Raw genomic sequence first — 17,128 nt, forward strand, 5'->3', positions numbered from 1 at the left:
AAACTTCAGAACCCCCCCCGCTACCCAATTACCAATATCCATTTTTTTGTCAGGACCGGACATGGCTATCAAAAGTCCCCAAACCAAGAAGACAGAGGTCCCACAGACATTTGCACCCGTATGCACAGCTACCAGAATTAGAAACAAATACTGATTTTAGAACGCCTCAATACTCAAAATGTATTAAATAACCAGACTATCATCATCAGATGTGAACTTGGATTCACGGTAAAGTTCACTGGGTGTGCAAAGTAGAAAGCTGAGTGAACTAGTGTGGCATAACTATGACCCAAATCTAAGCAAACAATTACTCCCCCAGTTTTCTCATTTTACAACAAATATCACAGAGCAGCAAGCAACATATATACAGTGCATTCGGAAAGTATTCTGACCCCTTGACTTATTCCACATTTTGTTATGTTACAGCCTTATGCTAAAATTGATTAAATAGTTTCCCCCCCCTTATCAATCTACACACAATACCCAATAATGACAAAGAAAAAACTGAAATATCATATTTACATAAGTATTCAGACCGTTTACTCAGTACTTTGTTGAAGCACCTTTGGCAGCGATTATAGCCTCGAATCGTCTTGGGTATGACGCTACAAGCCTGGCACACCTGTATTTAGGGAGTTTCTCCCAGTCTTCTCTGTAGATCCTTTCAAGCTCTGTCAGGTTGGATGGAGAGTGTTGCTGCGTAGCAATTTTCAGGTCTCTCCAGAGATGTTCGATCGGGTTCAAATCCGGGCTAGTGCTGGGCCACTCAAGGACATTCAGAGACTTGTCCCGAAGCCACTCCTGCGTTGTCTTGGCTATGTGCTTAGGGTTGTTGTTCTGTTGGAAGGTGAACCTTCACCCCAGTCTGAGGTCCTGAGCACTCTGGAGCAGGTTTTCATTAAGGATCTCTCTGTACTTTGCTCTGTTCATCTTTCCCTCGACCCTGACTAGTCTCCCAGTCATTGCCGCTGAAAAACATCCCCACAGCATGATGCTGCCACCACCATGCTTCAGCGTAGGTATGGTGCCAGGTTTCCTTCAGATGTGACGCTTGGCATTCAGGCCAAAGAGTTCAATCTTGGTTTCATCAGACCAGAGAATCTTGTTTCTCATGGTCTGAGAGACCTATAGTTATCTTTTGCTATGTGTATTTTACTGAGGAGTGGCTTCCATCTGTCCACTCTAGCATAAAGTCCTGATTGGTGGAGTGCTGCAGAGATGGTTGTCCTTCTGGAAAGTTCTCCCATCTCCACAGAGGAACTCTAGAGCTCTGTCAGTGACCATCAGGTTCTTGGTCACCTCCCTGACCAAGGCCCTTCTCCCCCGATTGCTCAGTTTGGCAAACGGGCCAGCTTTAGGAAGAGTCTTGGTGGTTCCAAACTTCTTCCATTTAAGAATGATGGAGGCCACTGTGCTCTTGGGGACCTTAAATGCTGCATATATTTGTTGGTACCCTTCCCAGATCTGTGCCTCGACACAATCCTGTCTCGGAGGTCTACGGACAATTCCTTCGACCTAATGGCTTGGTTTTTGCTCTGACATGCACTAGAAGTGTGGGACCGTATATAGACAGGTGTGTGCCTTTACAAATCATGCCCAATCAATTGAATTTACCACAGGTGGACTTCAATCAAGTTGTAGAAACATCTCAAGGATGCTCCATGGAAACAGGATGCACCTGAGCTCAATTTCAAGTCTCATAGCAAAGGATCTGAATACTTATGTAAATAAGCTATTTCTGTTTTTTAATACATTTGCAAAAACTTATGGGGTATTGTGTGTAGATTGCTGACAAATGTGTTTTATTTAATCCATTTTAGAATTTGGCTGTAACGTAACAAAATGTGGGATACGTCAAGGGGTCTGAATACTTTCCGAAGGCACTGTATATCTTAAGTTAAGAACTGATAGGGCACTACAGTCTTATAGGACTACATATAAATACTGTGCCTATTTCTACAGCCAAACAGGTATCAATGGACCGCCATACAGAAAACATGCCCTGGGCTGTATAGTTGGCTGAGATAATCAGAGGACAGGCTGATGTTAGTGTTGATAGATAGGTCATGTTGAGGATCATGCATGAATGTAAACTGACTGGGTTGAGGAGTGTGATGTTCTGGGGGTGGGACTTGGGCCCGGACCACTCCCTCCCCTAACACATGGGAGATGGCAAATGGTCAGCGGGACCCTTTTCAAGTGCAGAGCTGCCGCCTCAGTTCTCTCCCAAACTTCCTCCTTCATCACCAGCCTAATAACTTAATAAACTGACAGCCTGGCTTCCCTTTAACACTGAGACAGGCCATTCAATAGGACAGGGCAGAGCTCAGACTGGAATTAACAGAGAGAGCAAAGCAGAGCACAAACACTTCTCTTATGCAACAACCCCCAAGACACTCACATCCAACATTCCACTCTGCATAAACTCTTCAAGACGTCACCACCGGGCAATTTCAGCATTTTAATAGCTCTGATAATGGACACGCAAAGAGCTCTAAATCGACTTGCACTCTAAAGTGTGTATAGGCCTCAGCTCTCTCTGACAATGCTAAATATGGGATATATGTCTTCATTATTCCCCAGGTGGCCAGTGGTGTCAGTGAATATATTGGTGTTTTTAGTCGCCATGAAAACGTAGCAGGTTGTGCGAACGGAGCTTGATGTCCAAAACAATAGGGTGAATCAGCAGACTTCACCAAACGACAAAGCGGGGACTGGCACAGCAGTGTGAAATTAAGAGGGGGGCACTGACTGGGGGGTGATGGGGGTTTGCAAATGCAGATGAAACAACCTTGGAGAGGAAAGCAGCAGTCAAGCTTCATAAAGTCAATGGGCTATAGGACCAAATGGAGAGGAACTAGCAGAGACTGGGATGAAGGGCAAACAGACAACCACTCAGGCCTGGGTCAATAACATGTCATTCTCAATTTAGAGAGGAATTCAACATGGACAAAAAAAATGCAATAGTTAGTAGAAATTATTCACTAAATCATTCTCTACATGTATTTGCTGCTCTGTAAAAAGCATAAACACTACCAGTCAAAAGTTTGGACACACCTACTCATTCCAGGGTTTTCCTTCATTTTGACTATTTTCTACATTGTAGAATAATAGTGAAGACATCAAAACTATGAAATAACAGAAATGGAATCATGATGTAACCAAAAAAGAGTTAAAGAAATCTAAATATATTTTATATGTCAGATTCTTCAAAGTAGCCACTATTTTCCTTGATGACATTCTTCACATTCTCTCAACCAGCTTCATGAGGTAGTCACCTGGAATACATTTCAATTAACAGGCGTGCCTTGTTAAAAGTTAATTTGTGGAATTTCTTTCCTTAATGCGTTTGAGCCAATCAGTTTTGTTATGACAAGGTAGGGTTGGCATACAGAAGATAGCCCTTTTTGGTAAAAGACCAAATCCATATTATGGCAAGAACAGCTCAAATGAGCAAAGAGAAATGACAGTCTATCATTACTTTAAGACATGAAGGTCAGTCAATACGGAACATTTTAAGAACTTCAAAAGTTTCAAGTGCAGTCGCAAAAACCATCAAGCGCTATGATGAAACTGGCTCTCATGAGGACCATCACAGGAAAGGAAGACCCAGAGTTACCTCTGCTGCAGAGGATAAGTTCATTAGAGTTACAAGCCTCAGAAATTGCAGGCCAAATAAATGCTTCATTGAGTTCAAGTAACAGACACATCTCAACATCAACTGTTCAGAGGAGACTGCGTGAATCAGGCCTTCATGGTTGAATTACTGCAAAGAAACCACTACTAAAGGACACCAATAAGAAGAAGAGACTTGCTTGAGCCAAGAAACACAAGCAATGGACATCAGACCGGTGGAAATCTGTCCTTTGGTCCAACCGCCGTGTCTTTGTGAGACGCAGAATAGGTGAACAGATGATCTCCGAATGTGTGTTTTAGAATTCAAGGCACACTAAACCAGCATGGCTACCACAGCATTCTGCAGCGATACGCCATCCCATCTGGTTTGCGCTTAGTGGTACTATCGTTTGTTTTTCAACAGGACAATGACCCAACACCTCCAGGCTGTGTAAGGGCTATTTGACCAAGAAGGAGAGTGATGGAGTGCTGCATCAGATGACCTGGCCTCTACAATCACCCAACCTCAGCCCAATTGAGGGGTGGGGGTGCTGCAGACTGCTTTATTGTTCTGCTAATACAGGACTATTAAAGGCCCAGTGCACTACCTTTGCAAATATATTTTTTTAAACAAAAAATACATAATTAATATAAAATCCTGAAAATTATGGCATAGCTTTAGAAGCTTCTGATTGGCTAATTGACATAATTTGAGTCAATTGGAGGTGTACCTGTGGATGTATTTCAAGGCCTACCTCAGTGCCTCTTTGCTTGACATCATGGGAAAATCAAAAGAAATTAGCCAAGACCTCTGAAAAAAAATTGTAGACCTCCACAAATCTGGTTCATCCTTGGGAGCAATTTCCGAATGCCTGAAGGTACATTTATCTGTACAAACAATAGTACGCAAGTATAAACACCATGGGACCACGCAGCCGTCATACCGCTCAGGAAGGAGATGCATTCTGTCTCCTAGAGATAAACATACTTTGGTGCGAAAAGTGAAACTCAATGCCAGAACAACAGCAAAGCACCTTGTGAAGATGCTGGAGGAAACAGGTACAAAAGTATCTATGTCCACAGTAAAACAAGTCTTATATCGACATAACCTTAAAGGCCGCTCAGCAAGGAAGAAGCCACTGCTCCAAAACTGCCATAAAAAGGACAGACTACGGTTTGCAACTGCACATGGGGACAAAAATCGTACTTTTTGGAGAAATGTCCTCTGGTCTGATGAAACAAAAATAGAGCTGTGGCCATAATGACCATCGTTATGTTTGGAGGAAAAAGGGGGATGCTTGCAAGCCAAAGAACACCATCCCAACCGTGAAGCATGGGGGTGGCAGGATCATGTTGTGGGGGTGCATTGCTGCAGGAGGGACTGGTGCACTTCACAAAATAGATGGCATCATGTGGAAGAAGAATAATGTGGATATATTGAAGCAACATCTCAAGACATCAGTCAGGAAGCTAAAGCTTGGTCGCAAATGGGTCTTCCAAATGGACAATGATCCCAAGCATAGTTCCAAAGTTGTGGCAAAATGGCTTAAGGACAACAAAGTCAAGGTATTGGAGTGGCCATCATAAAGCCCTGACCTCAATCCTATAGAAAATTTGTGGCCAGAACTGAAAAAGCGTGTGTGAGCAAGGAGGCCTACAAACCTGACTCGGTTACACCAGCTCTGTCAGCAGGAATGGGCCAAAATTCACCCAACTTATTGTGGGAAGCTTGTGGAAGGCTACCCAAAACATTTGACCCAAGCTAAACAATTTAAAGGCAATGCTACCAAATACTAATTGAGTGTATGTAAACTTCTGACCCACTGGGAATGTGATGAAAGAAATAAAAGATGAAATAAATCATTCCCTCTACTATTATTCTGACATTTCACATTCTTAAAATAAAGTGGTGATCCTAACTGACCTAAGACAGGGAATTTTTACTAGGTTTAAATGTCAAGAATTGTGCAAAACTGAGTTTAAATGTATTTGGCTAAGGTGTATGTAAACATCCGACTTCAACTGTACTCTGCGTCTCACAAGACACAGCGGTTGGAACTAAAAATCTAAAATTTGGACTCAGACCAAAGGACAGATTTCTACCGGTCTAATGTCCATTGCTCGTGTTTCTTGGCCCAAGCAAGTCTCTTCTTCTAATTGGTGTCCTTTAGTAGTGGTTTCTTTGCAGCAATTCGACCATGAAGGCCTGATTCACGCAGTCTCCTCTGAACAGTTGATGTTGAGATGTGTCTGTTATTTGAACTCGGTGAAGCATTTATTTGGCCTGCCATTTCTGAGGCTGGAAACTCTAATGAACTTACCCTCTGCAGCAGAGGTAACTCTGGGTCTTCCTTTCCTGTGGTGCTCCTGATAGCTAGTTTCCTCATAGCCCTTGATGGTTTTTGCAACTGCACTTGAAGAAACTTTCAAAGTTCTCTAAATTTTTCAGATTGACTGACCTTCATGTCTTAAAGAATGATGGACTGTTGTTTCTCTTTGCTTATTTGAGCCGTTCTTGCCATAATATGGACTTGGTCTTTACCAAAAAGGGCTATCTTCTGTATATCACCCCTACCTTGTCACAACACAACAGATTGGCTCAAACGCATTAAGAAGAAAATAAATTCCTCATATTAACTTTTAACAAGGCACACCTGTTAATAGAAATGCATTCCAGGTGACAACCTCATGAAGCTGGTTGAGATAATGCCAAGAGTGTGTAAAGCTGTCATCAAGGCAAAGGGTGGCTACTTTGAAGAATCTCAAATATAAAATATATTCTGATTTGTTTAACACTTGGTTACTACATGATTCCATATGTGTTATTTCATAGTTTTGATGTCTTCACTACAATTCTACAATGTAGATGTCACATCTGCTCCTGCAGCGCCCTCTACTGCTCATCCCGTGTCTCCTTGACCTGCCACCAGTCCCCCAGTACTCTTTCCCTCTCCCTCTCTCTGTGTGTGCGATTGTGTGAGCGGAGACAGGTGTGCTGGAGTCAGAGCAGATCCCCACCAGCTGCAACCTGTTCCATAAACAAGACCTCTACAAATACTCAGCCCTGCCACTTCCACGCTGCCAGATCGTAATCTCTGCCCAGTCAGTCTACGCTTCTAGCTATTTGTTACAATTCAGATCCTGTCACCCTGCTGTGCCTGTTTCCCTGCCTGACGCTGTTTCCCTCTCCGCTACAGTTCTGCCCGCTCTGACTCTAGTCCCTGTCTCCTGTCCCACGTCTCGTCATTCTGCTACTGTGTCCTGGCTTCCCCACACTAGTACTCCCTTGGATTCCCCCCGGATCTGCTTACCCTGTCTCAACCCCTCTCGCTCCAGCCTCAGCCTCTGCACCTGGTCTCCAGCAACCCGCCCGAGCTTCCTGCACTCCATCTTCCCCGTGTGTTCCAATAAATACCTTGTTTACTTCATCCCCGTCTCCTCGTCTGAGTCTGCTCTTGGGTTCCCCTGTTCCACTCCGCGTAACAGTAGAAAATAGTCAAAATAAAGAAAAACCCTGGAATGAGTAGGTGTGTCCAAACTTTTGACTGATACTGTACACTGTAAAAAATTGACTGTAGAAATGACAGTAAATCAACGGCAAAAAAGTTGCCAGTAAAGGTACTGTAAAACATCAGTGATTTACTGTAAATTAGAATTACAACATGTTGCTGTAGATGTACTACAATAACTTACCGTTTATAAATAACAACAATTTGCTGTATTTTTACAGTACCTGTACACCTTTCTAATTACAATATATTATTGTGCTTCTATTTCACAGTAATTACTTGTAGCTACGAAATGTACAGGATTTACTTGGCAACTCGAATTGCCGTTAAATTACTGTAATTTATTTTACAGTTTTTTTGCTGTAAAACTAGTAATCTGTTGTATGTGCTTTTACAGTAACATATGACATTTACATATAAAATATGCCAATAGTACAGTACACTTCTAAAACATTCGCATTACCAAAACAAGTAAACACAATACAAATAATATGTTCTTAAGCATGGTTTAATGTAAACAAACCAACAAAGTGACAAACACATTCAATTATTTCCTATAGTACAACTTCACCGTTGCTCGGTGGGAAATACCAATAAACTGTAGCCAAATCGGCTGCATCACAAACGCCTCACTTACAAACCTATACCTTTCCCCTAGCACCTAGCAAAAAGTGTACATCTGAAAATGATTAATCGGGACAGAATAAAATTGTTAATCTTAACAGTATTGGTATGACATAACTTCACAAAATCAAGCATTAGTTAGGATGGATGCAACCACCCCATCTACAAAACTGAGAAACATCTTCCTTTACAAATTGAAAAATGTGTGTAATGTGTAATGATATTCTAGCTTCTATGCAACATAAAATAATGATAGTTGGTCAGAAGGCTATTCAGCAATCAGATGCAAAGCCAATTTTTTCAACAAAAAGGTTTAAAATGTGTCAAAGGTTTCAAATGTATCAATCTTCAAAATAGATCAAGGTCCTGAATAAGGTGCATGTGTATAACTGTTCCAGCATAGAAAGTGACAGAATTACAGATAAGAAAGGCACTGGTATAGTGTATGTATCTTAGCTTTTGAAATAAAAATAACCTTTCAGACACAGGTAACTCAAAAATCGCATTGCCTCGCTTTACGCTCAAAAAAAAGAAAATAATGTATCTTGTTTTGTACTAAGGCCTACTTTCAACAGAGTTTTGTGCAACATGTCTGCCTGGCCTATTCTTAGGAGGTTTGTCATTACCTTCACTCCCAGGTTAAACACAGAGTAGCATTACTTCCTCAACAATGTGTCAATTTCAGGGCATACTGATAAAAATGATAATTTTCAAACACGTAATTAAGGTGTAAAAACACACAAAAAAAGTCAACCCTAGTTACAAACCAAACTTACTTCAGCAGGTCACAATTTACTAAAATACATTAAATGTATGCCCAAGAGGAACTAGCCTGTAGCTGTTCAAAGTCCATTATCTTCCTGAGCAGAGTACGGAGATGTACATTAATTGTGTGTCACTTCTTCTCCACTACCTTCCCGCTTTTCTTGCTGACAACCTCTGCTGTGGCGGTCTTTGAGCCAGTGGATGGATTGATTCCAGCAAAACATCTGTGAAAATAAAGAGCACATCCAGACAACATTTTTGAAAGATGATTAGGTCCCCTGATGTCTTCAATAGTGTCTGAAGTGTGCTGCATTACCTCTGTACATTGTCCCCAGTTCAAATAATGCCCTCACATCATGTGTTTATGCTATGACAAAGGAGCCTTTCAAACTTATCAACATATCATGATTCAATGAACCTGCCAAACCAAGCTGTGATACAAAATGCTTAAGTTTAAAGCCCCCCCCCCCCCCCCCCCCACCATGGAATTCTCCCAAAGAGGAAGCATCTTTTTGTTTACCTTTGGATGAACTCCAGGGTGAGTGAAGCCTCCTCTTGGTACTGCAGATTGAAGATGTAGAATGAGGCAAGAAAAGCTGCTAGCACTGCCACAAAGTTGGAGTGGACCGACATCATGACCACCTTCTCCATGCTTATCATCCATTGGGCAGCAGTCATTGTGTCACCTGAAATCAGATCACATTTATGTTTCACAATTACCTCTGTGAAACATTGCTATTGTAAGGCACTGTCTAAAAACAATTACTCACACAGAAAGTCTTATTGGATACACTACCTTCAACAATCAGTCTTGGTAAGTCCAGCTTGATCACACCTGAAATATATAAAACAACACATTCTATAACTTCAATTCACATATTTTGAACATTTGGCACATCATCATTTTAAACTTCTAAAACACATAGAACATTATTATCTCATGCATAAGATGCAGATGAATGTAAAACTCACATCGGCCTGTAGAAGGAATGCATCCGCCCTTTCTTTGAAATGGGCCATCAGCAGGAGGACAACACAAGGGCCAACTGCAGTCGCTCCACCCTTTTCAAACCTTGACAGGATGTACCGAACCTCTTCATTTGTTGGTTATTCTATTATAATCTTTCCTTTTTCTGCCATTGTTGCATACATTCTTTCCAGGATTGAGACATCTGTCAGTAACTTGAAGTGGTTGTAGAGTTCCTTCTGTGTGAAAAGGTATGGTCACTTACTCCTCAGCTCGGCTAGTTTAGATGCTGGGCTAGTGTTGATGGCACAGCGCTGTAAGTAAAATGTTGCTTGCATGAGCTGCGAGAGTTGTCCTCTGTCACCTCCTGCCGGCCCTTCTCTGGAATAAAGCTGCTCCATTTCCTTATGCTTTGCCTCCAAAGTTTCTTCTGTTTCTTCTGTGGGAAAGTCAGGCTGCCATCTTACATAGCCGTATTTGTCAGTTGACCCTCTTGCACTGACTAACGTCGATGAGCCTGAGAGTGTTTTTCTCATTCTTAGCCGTACCAGAGGATTATCACGATTCTTATGCTCAACGTGTGTTTTCATCTGATTTAAGAGGGATCCATAGCCACTCCCAATTGTAGTGCCATCTTTCATTGTGTCAGCGAAACTTTTCGGATACTATTGTACGGCAATCTGCTCTGGTCGGATTAAGCTCAATAACTCATTGCATCTACTGTAATTCTCACCATCTCTCTTCGTTCTCCCGGGGTTGGCTGTTTGCCTCTGGCGATGGCTGATCTCATGGACATCTTGCCCCAAGGGACAGTGAAGTTCTCCGGCCAGATGGCCAGGTCTACGGTACCGGTCATACTGGTTGTTGACCGGGTTGTGCTGGATGTGGAGGATGACTGTGAAGGGGAAGGGCTTGATGACTCAAATGTTGATATATCCATGATGGTACCAGCTGTGTCACTCCTTGCTGGTCCTGGAAGTAAAATAGTTGCTCAACTCAGAAATATAAAGTAATAAAATTCCAAACATTTCCTCTGAACTGTACAATACTTGTAAATCTTTTAGCAAAATGTAATATCTTCAAATCTCAATGCATTTAGCAACTTCCAGCATTGTATTGGTCTGATGTGCTCCTGTAGGTCTTCTTCTTAAAGAAATTGAAGGTCTGGCTTTCCCTCTACTCCCACACTTGCTAGCTTGTCCGGGAGGGATGAAAGTGTTTACTCAGGCAAATCTGGTAGGTACTGACAATACTGCCTCTCTTATCTCATCTCCTAGCGCTGTCATGGCTCTACAACAAAGGGAAAGAATGATGAAGGATCATCATTGATTTGACAAATAACTTGTACTCTACTAAGGGGTAATAATCAAGAAGGTCTTCATGCTTAATGCAGATCAAGTTTGAGTCCTGGGCTACTCCTGTAAGGCAGTGAATACCTAAATCAACTAGCTGCACAGCCTACTGCAACTCTAAAACAGAATGGAGCAATGGACCAGCATCAACTTAATCTCACCCATTTGCAATCCATCCTCGTCTTTCCCAACATACATTCCCTTTCTGTACTTTGTGCATTTGACAGTGATATCATTTGAAACAACTGTGTTGTCAGATTTTAAGTGAAATGCAGCAACTGAATCCTCAATCTTCTTGTTGTAATCACTGGCGTAAAAATGTGTTCCCTTTTCTACCTGAATGTGAGGCGGAAATAAACTGCCAGGACTTACATAGGCTTGGAACAGTTGGTGTCTCTCTGCTAGAGTCCCACGTAGATTCTTAAAGTTGTGCAATTTCCATTCACCAAGTGTTTTATTTATAGGGACATACTGGGCAAAGCACTCTTTCCCAGATTCATTAGTGCCTAAATACAAGGGCACAGGTTCAACATAATTGAAAGTGTTTTTAAAGATAGTTCTTAAATAACCATTACAGGCCTTGAGAAGATCCTCCTTTGGAGCTCTTCGATTTCATTTTTTATATCATTCTCCGGAATGCCAAGTACACTCAACCTCTCCTTGAGCTTTGAAAGAAGATGTGATTGACCAAGGTCATGAATATCTTGAAATTCTTCAATAATAGACTGAATGACAGAGACAGGTAACAATAACTTTGCCTGAAGCTTTAGATAAAACAGTGTACGATTTTTTTAAAAGAGAGCTTCATCAACACTGTCAAAGGGGCCGCCTGCTTCTAGGTCCTCGGAAAAGTCATTATCTGTAGACACACCAGGGGTCTCAGTAAGATTTTCAGTTTGTGTTTCCAACACTGTCTCAAATGCATGTTTGACTGAGCTATTTTTGTGTGTTCTGGATATATGAGACGCAAATGTAGATTTAACAGCTGTTTTTGTGTGTTCTGGATATATGAGACGCAAATGTAGATTTAACAGCTGTTTTTGTGTGTTCTGGATATATGAGACGCAAATGTAGATTTAACAGCATGTTTTTTCACATCCCATAAAAGGGCAACTGATTTCTCTGCCCACTTGCAAATTATCCTACAAATGAGAAATAATTCAGTCAAATGTAAACATCTGAACTGACAAATGTCTATTGGGCAAATCAACATTTTGTCTGCTGGTTGAAATTGAGCACTTTTCACAGACCTTTAATATCCCTTGTGGTCTCTGTAAAAGGGAGACTTAAAGGCAGTAAATTGCCTGAATGCATGGGAGCATTTGGGCATGCAGCAACTAAAAGAGCAATTGGGTGCATTTTTATGAAGTTTCATGTGCTGTACGAATGATACTACTGTATTAGATTCATGCATACACGATTTGCACTGAAACATTTTAACTGTCTAAGGTTGATTCTGGGTAATAAAAAAACTAAACAAATCAGCTGTCTCAGTTCAAGCTGCAGTAGCCTGTACTTATTTCTACAATCCAAATCCCCAAAATACAAGTTATATAAACAATTAAATTCAGAATAGCAAGCTAACATTCGTGGCTGAGAATAGTTCACCTAAATTCACCTCAAATGACAGCTATAATGCAGCTAGCTCACCAACGGACAGACAGATTGATTACACATTTGAACCATCAAGCCATAACTGACATAACGAAAATATATCTAGAATCTATTCCATCTTGATTCAAACAACGTTCCAATATTTAGCTAAGAGAGGGCACAGCTAGCTATTAACTCACATACAATTTTTTTTTTGGGGGGGGGGAACAGAACATGGAATAGACTATTAATTGCAACAGTTTTCGACTGAAGGCTCGCAAAGACACTTCACGTTTTCAAACTGATACATGGGTTCCCGATGCTAAATGTTCTGTCAAAATTCACCAAATGTCATGTAGCCTACTGACCGCAATTGCAGATGTTCACTTCCATGACGAGACTGCCCGGGCATGTGGAAAGCATGAAGTACCCAAATGGCCAATTCTTTACAGTAGGCTATGTGATTCTGTTGGCTATTTTTCATTGGGAGCCGTAACTTTGTGAGAAATTGTCTTCTCGTTGTATGGCTGTTGAATGTAAAATATGATTTAACCCACCTGATGGCTGCTTCAGTGTAGAGGTCTTGTACAAGAATTCACCTGAAAAGACCGCGCAATCCCATAATCCAATGGGCAGGACTAACCGTTATTAGCTGTAAATCATCATGCCTGTATTTTGTTTGCGTGACATTTACTGTAACATTCACTGTTAAAAACTGTAATCGTTCAGCGACCCAAGATGCATTGCAGTCTACAATATTATATCGTTAATGGATAAAACAGGGAATTACTGTGCGTTTTTACTGTAAAAACTACAGCAATTTGTTATAGTGTATATATATATATTGGATGTATTTAACCCCTTATTTTAGGCACTAAACTATCTCAATATATACTTCCATTCATTTTTTAAAACTGATACCCAGCTACCTTCAGACTAGTCTTGTGAGGCTTGTGGACGTCCTTGTGAGCGTCCTTGTGGGCGTACATGTTCATGAGAGACTCACCTTTCCATAGAGGGGTCATATTATTCACAGACAAAAGTTGGTAGATCGGCTGTACTGACTTCAGACAAGTCCCATGACGCAACGCAGAACACCATCATGTTCGTGAGAGTCTGAACTTTCTATAAAGGCGTCATAATAGTAGGCCAAACTGTTCATAAGCCACAGACCAGACGTCTTCTAGAGAAGACCAATTTTTGGGATGTTTCATTGTCTGACAAACACCTCTGTAGATCTGCCACCTTTCACCCCAGATGCGGAAGGGTGATATCGGCGGATGTGGTGGATTGAGATGCAGCCCATACAAAAAAAACTGAAATCGCTTAGCTTATCTATAGTTTTTGATTGGAATTGTTTTATTACGTCATGAGACTTCAGGGAACGCTTGCAAAGCAGACCAAGCAGACCAGGCTGGGGTTTGGGGTTAGAGAAGTCAATGAGTGAAGTGAAAAATTATTCCTTAGTTGTTCATTTTCTCGAAATCTAAAGGCACAATTTAGATTCGAACCAATGTCTTTAGTAGTTAAACATGTTATTACTCCAACCTCCTGAAAGTGACAAACTGACACATTTTCATTTTTGTCAAAAACGACTTTATGTTAAAGGCGTGCCTTCATTTGAACGCATGCACATGCGCAGTTCTGCGCGTGACTACCGTTAGACCCACTGATGTGATTCTGCGCATGAGTTTAGCTAGCCAAGGTCGCGGTGACATCGCCTACAAGTGTGATCGGGGATTTCTATTTGGAGAAGCAGTTTCTGCCTACCTTCATACTGTACTGTCTTTAGTTAAACTATCATTCAAATGAAAGCCAACCCCTGCCTCTATTTAGAAACCGATGTGCGGTGGGGATTTGTTGAAATTATCCAGTCAAAAAAGTGTTGCGTTTCGTTGTCAGTATTGGCCATCTACCCAAGTAATTTTCTCACAGTCTAGAGACAGAATTTGATATATGGCTAAGACAGCTTGTCGTCTATCGACAAACACGTAGTATACCGAAGTTATTCGATGTTTGTCTGGTAGAAGAGCGCAAACGGTACATGTCCTAGTTCCATTGATTTCAATACAATATCGATGTGAGGGATTCATTTACGCAAGTTATTGATTACAGTAGAACAAGCTGATCAATTCCAATCTTGAGTGACCACTTGGTAAATATTGGTGCGTGTGCAGTTTAGAAGATACTAATTTAGCAAAATACAAGTAACCTGAATACAAGCGTGACACGTGTGTGTAACTTGTATGTATTGGTCTTCAAAATAGCACGACTTATTTCAGCATATTGATTATGAATTTGGACATCTAAAACCAGTGTTTTGACACTCGGCCATAAATCAAAAAGCAATGACAACAGGAAGCAGCAACAAGTATCATTTTCAACTTATGTGTAGTTTCTACATTAAAATGACCAACATTGCCCTCTAGTGGCCTCATTGGTGGAACGTTATTGTTAATAATTCCATAATGAATAAGTATTCTTAAAAAACAAAACAATCCAGTGTTTCTATGTTAAACGGTTTTGTTATATTTCAGTCTCCTGTGATGTATATAAAGTGTAATATTGGGATGCAAACTCAAAATTAAATACATTTCAACTCTATATCTGACATAGTACAGGTGCCTTCTTTTGTTTAAGCTCATAACCACGTGTGTGAGGTGTATACTTTTGTTTCAAAGTAGATTTTTTTTTACCAAGAAAGACTACCAAGAAGCACTCTGTGTGACCCTGATTTAGCCCACTGTAGTAAAAGGTTAAAGAATACATTGTATTTTGTACATATTTTTTCAACAGGATTCTACTTTAACAGGCAAGAATGACCGAATGAGCCCAAAAACGTGCTATGATTTATTGATTTAGATGATATTAGAGAAATCGTGAAAATATGGTTGTTTTGCAACTGACGTTTCACTTTCGATTTGTTGAAGCGGAAGTAATATTCCCACTTTAACAATGTTGTTAGATAAATAAGTAGCAACAAACAAATCAACAATATAGCTACCTAGCCAGCCATTTGCTTTCAGTATTTATATAAGCCCATTTTGTATGAGGTCATTTCTGTGTACAATATTATTTCTGCGCCCGCTGTCAGTGCATGATAAAGCATGACCATTATAAATGTTTGTTTTATAGAAAGTATGCATAGCCTGCCTATTGTGCTGGATTTCACAGTGATTCGTGCTAATGCTGTGAAAGAAACTGAGGGAAGACTGTCAGATGTGGACAGGGTATATTATGTTGTGTTGACTAGGCTTGTCTAAAATGTAAATTAAGTGACACAATTTGTGGTAGTCTACCATTTTCTCTGGAATAAACTGTCAGGAAATGTACTTCTTGCAGGGAGATGTATGCGCATGTGGCAGATGCGGAATAAATGTAATGTATCATCATTAGTTTACTGACCAGAAGAGGACGCCCTTTCCTCAAAAGTCCTGACCATCAACCGTTTTCATGGCAATAGCTCTCTATTTGAGAGAGATTCTCTCCATTTACAGGAAAATGTAAACAGAAAGACGTAAACAGAAAAATTTAAACAGAAAGATATACATATATACAGTACCATTTAAAAGTTTGGACACACCTACTCTTTCAACCTTTTTTTCTTTATTTTTACTATTTTCTACATTGTATAATAATAGTGAAGAAATCAAAACTATGAAATAGCACATATGGAATCATGTAGTAACCAAAAAAGTGTTAAACAAATCAAAATATATTTTAGATTCTTCAAAGTTGCCACCCTTTCCCTTGATGACAGCTTTGCACACTCTTGGCATTCTCTCAACCAGCTTCACCTCGAATGCTTTTCCAACAGTCTTGAAGGAGTTCCCACAAATGCTGAGCACTTGTTGGCTGCTTTTCCTTCACTCTGCGGTCCAATTCATCCCAAAACATCTCAAGTGGGTTGAGGTTGGGTGTTGTAGAGACCAGGTCTTCTAATGCAGCATTCCATCACTGTCCTTGGTCAAATAGCCCTTACACAGTATGCAGGTGTGTTGGGTCATTGTCCTGTTGAAAAACAAATGATAGTCCCACTAAGCGCAAACCAGATGGGATGGCTTATCGCTGCAGAATGCTGTGGTAGCCATGCTGGTTAAGTGTGCTTTGAATTCTAAATAAATCGCCCACAGTGTCACCAACAATGCACACCCACACCATCACACCTCCTCTTTCATGCTTCACGTGGGAACCACTCATGCGGGGAGATCATCCGTTCACCTACTCTGCGTCTCACAAAGACATGGCAGTTGGAACCAAAACTCTCAAATTTGGACTCATCAGACCAAAGGATAGATTCCCACCAGTCTGACTGTTCTTTGGACTGTAATCAACCTGGCAACTTTATATGTCAAATTATATTCACCTCCATGTTTTATTGTGGTATAATACCAAGGTTCCTAGCTATCTCCATTGGATTCAAGCCAGAAGTTACCTTTTCTATTTCACATCTTCATGGGTCCAGGCTATATCCCTTGAGATCTCATCAAGTTCCCACAGAGTTAAAGGTTCTGTCAATGTCAATACTGCATGTATTAATCATACTGTATGTTGGATCACAAATGGAAATAAATACTTTTAATTTCAGAAACCTCTTCCCAAACTGTTTGGACATTATCAGTTGTTATGTCATAAATAATTTTTCTGAGGCTGCTTGTCCTGTTCTATCAAGGCCTCTGTATTATTGCTTTGGTTTTACATTC

The sequence above is a fragment of the Salvelinus namaycush genome, chromosome 1, assembly GCF_016432855.1.
Source record: "Salvelinus namaycush isolate Seneca chromosome 1, SaNama_1.0, whole genome shotgun sequence".
Classification (NCBI taxonomy): Eukaryota; Metazoa; Chordata; class Actinopteri; order Salmoniformes; family Salmonidae; genus Salvelinus; species Salvelinus namaycush.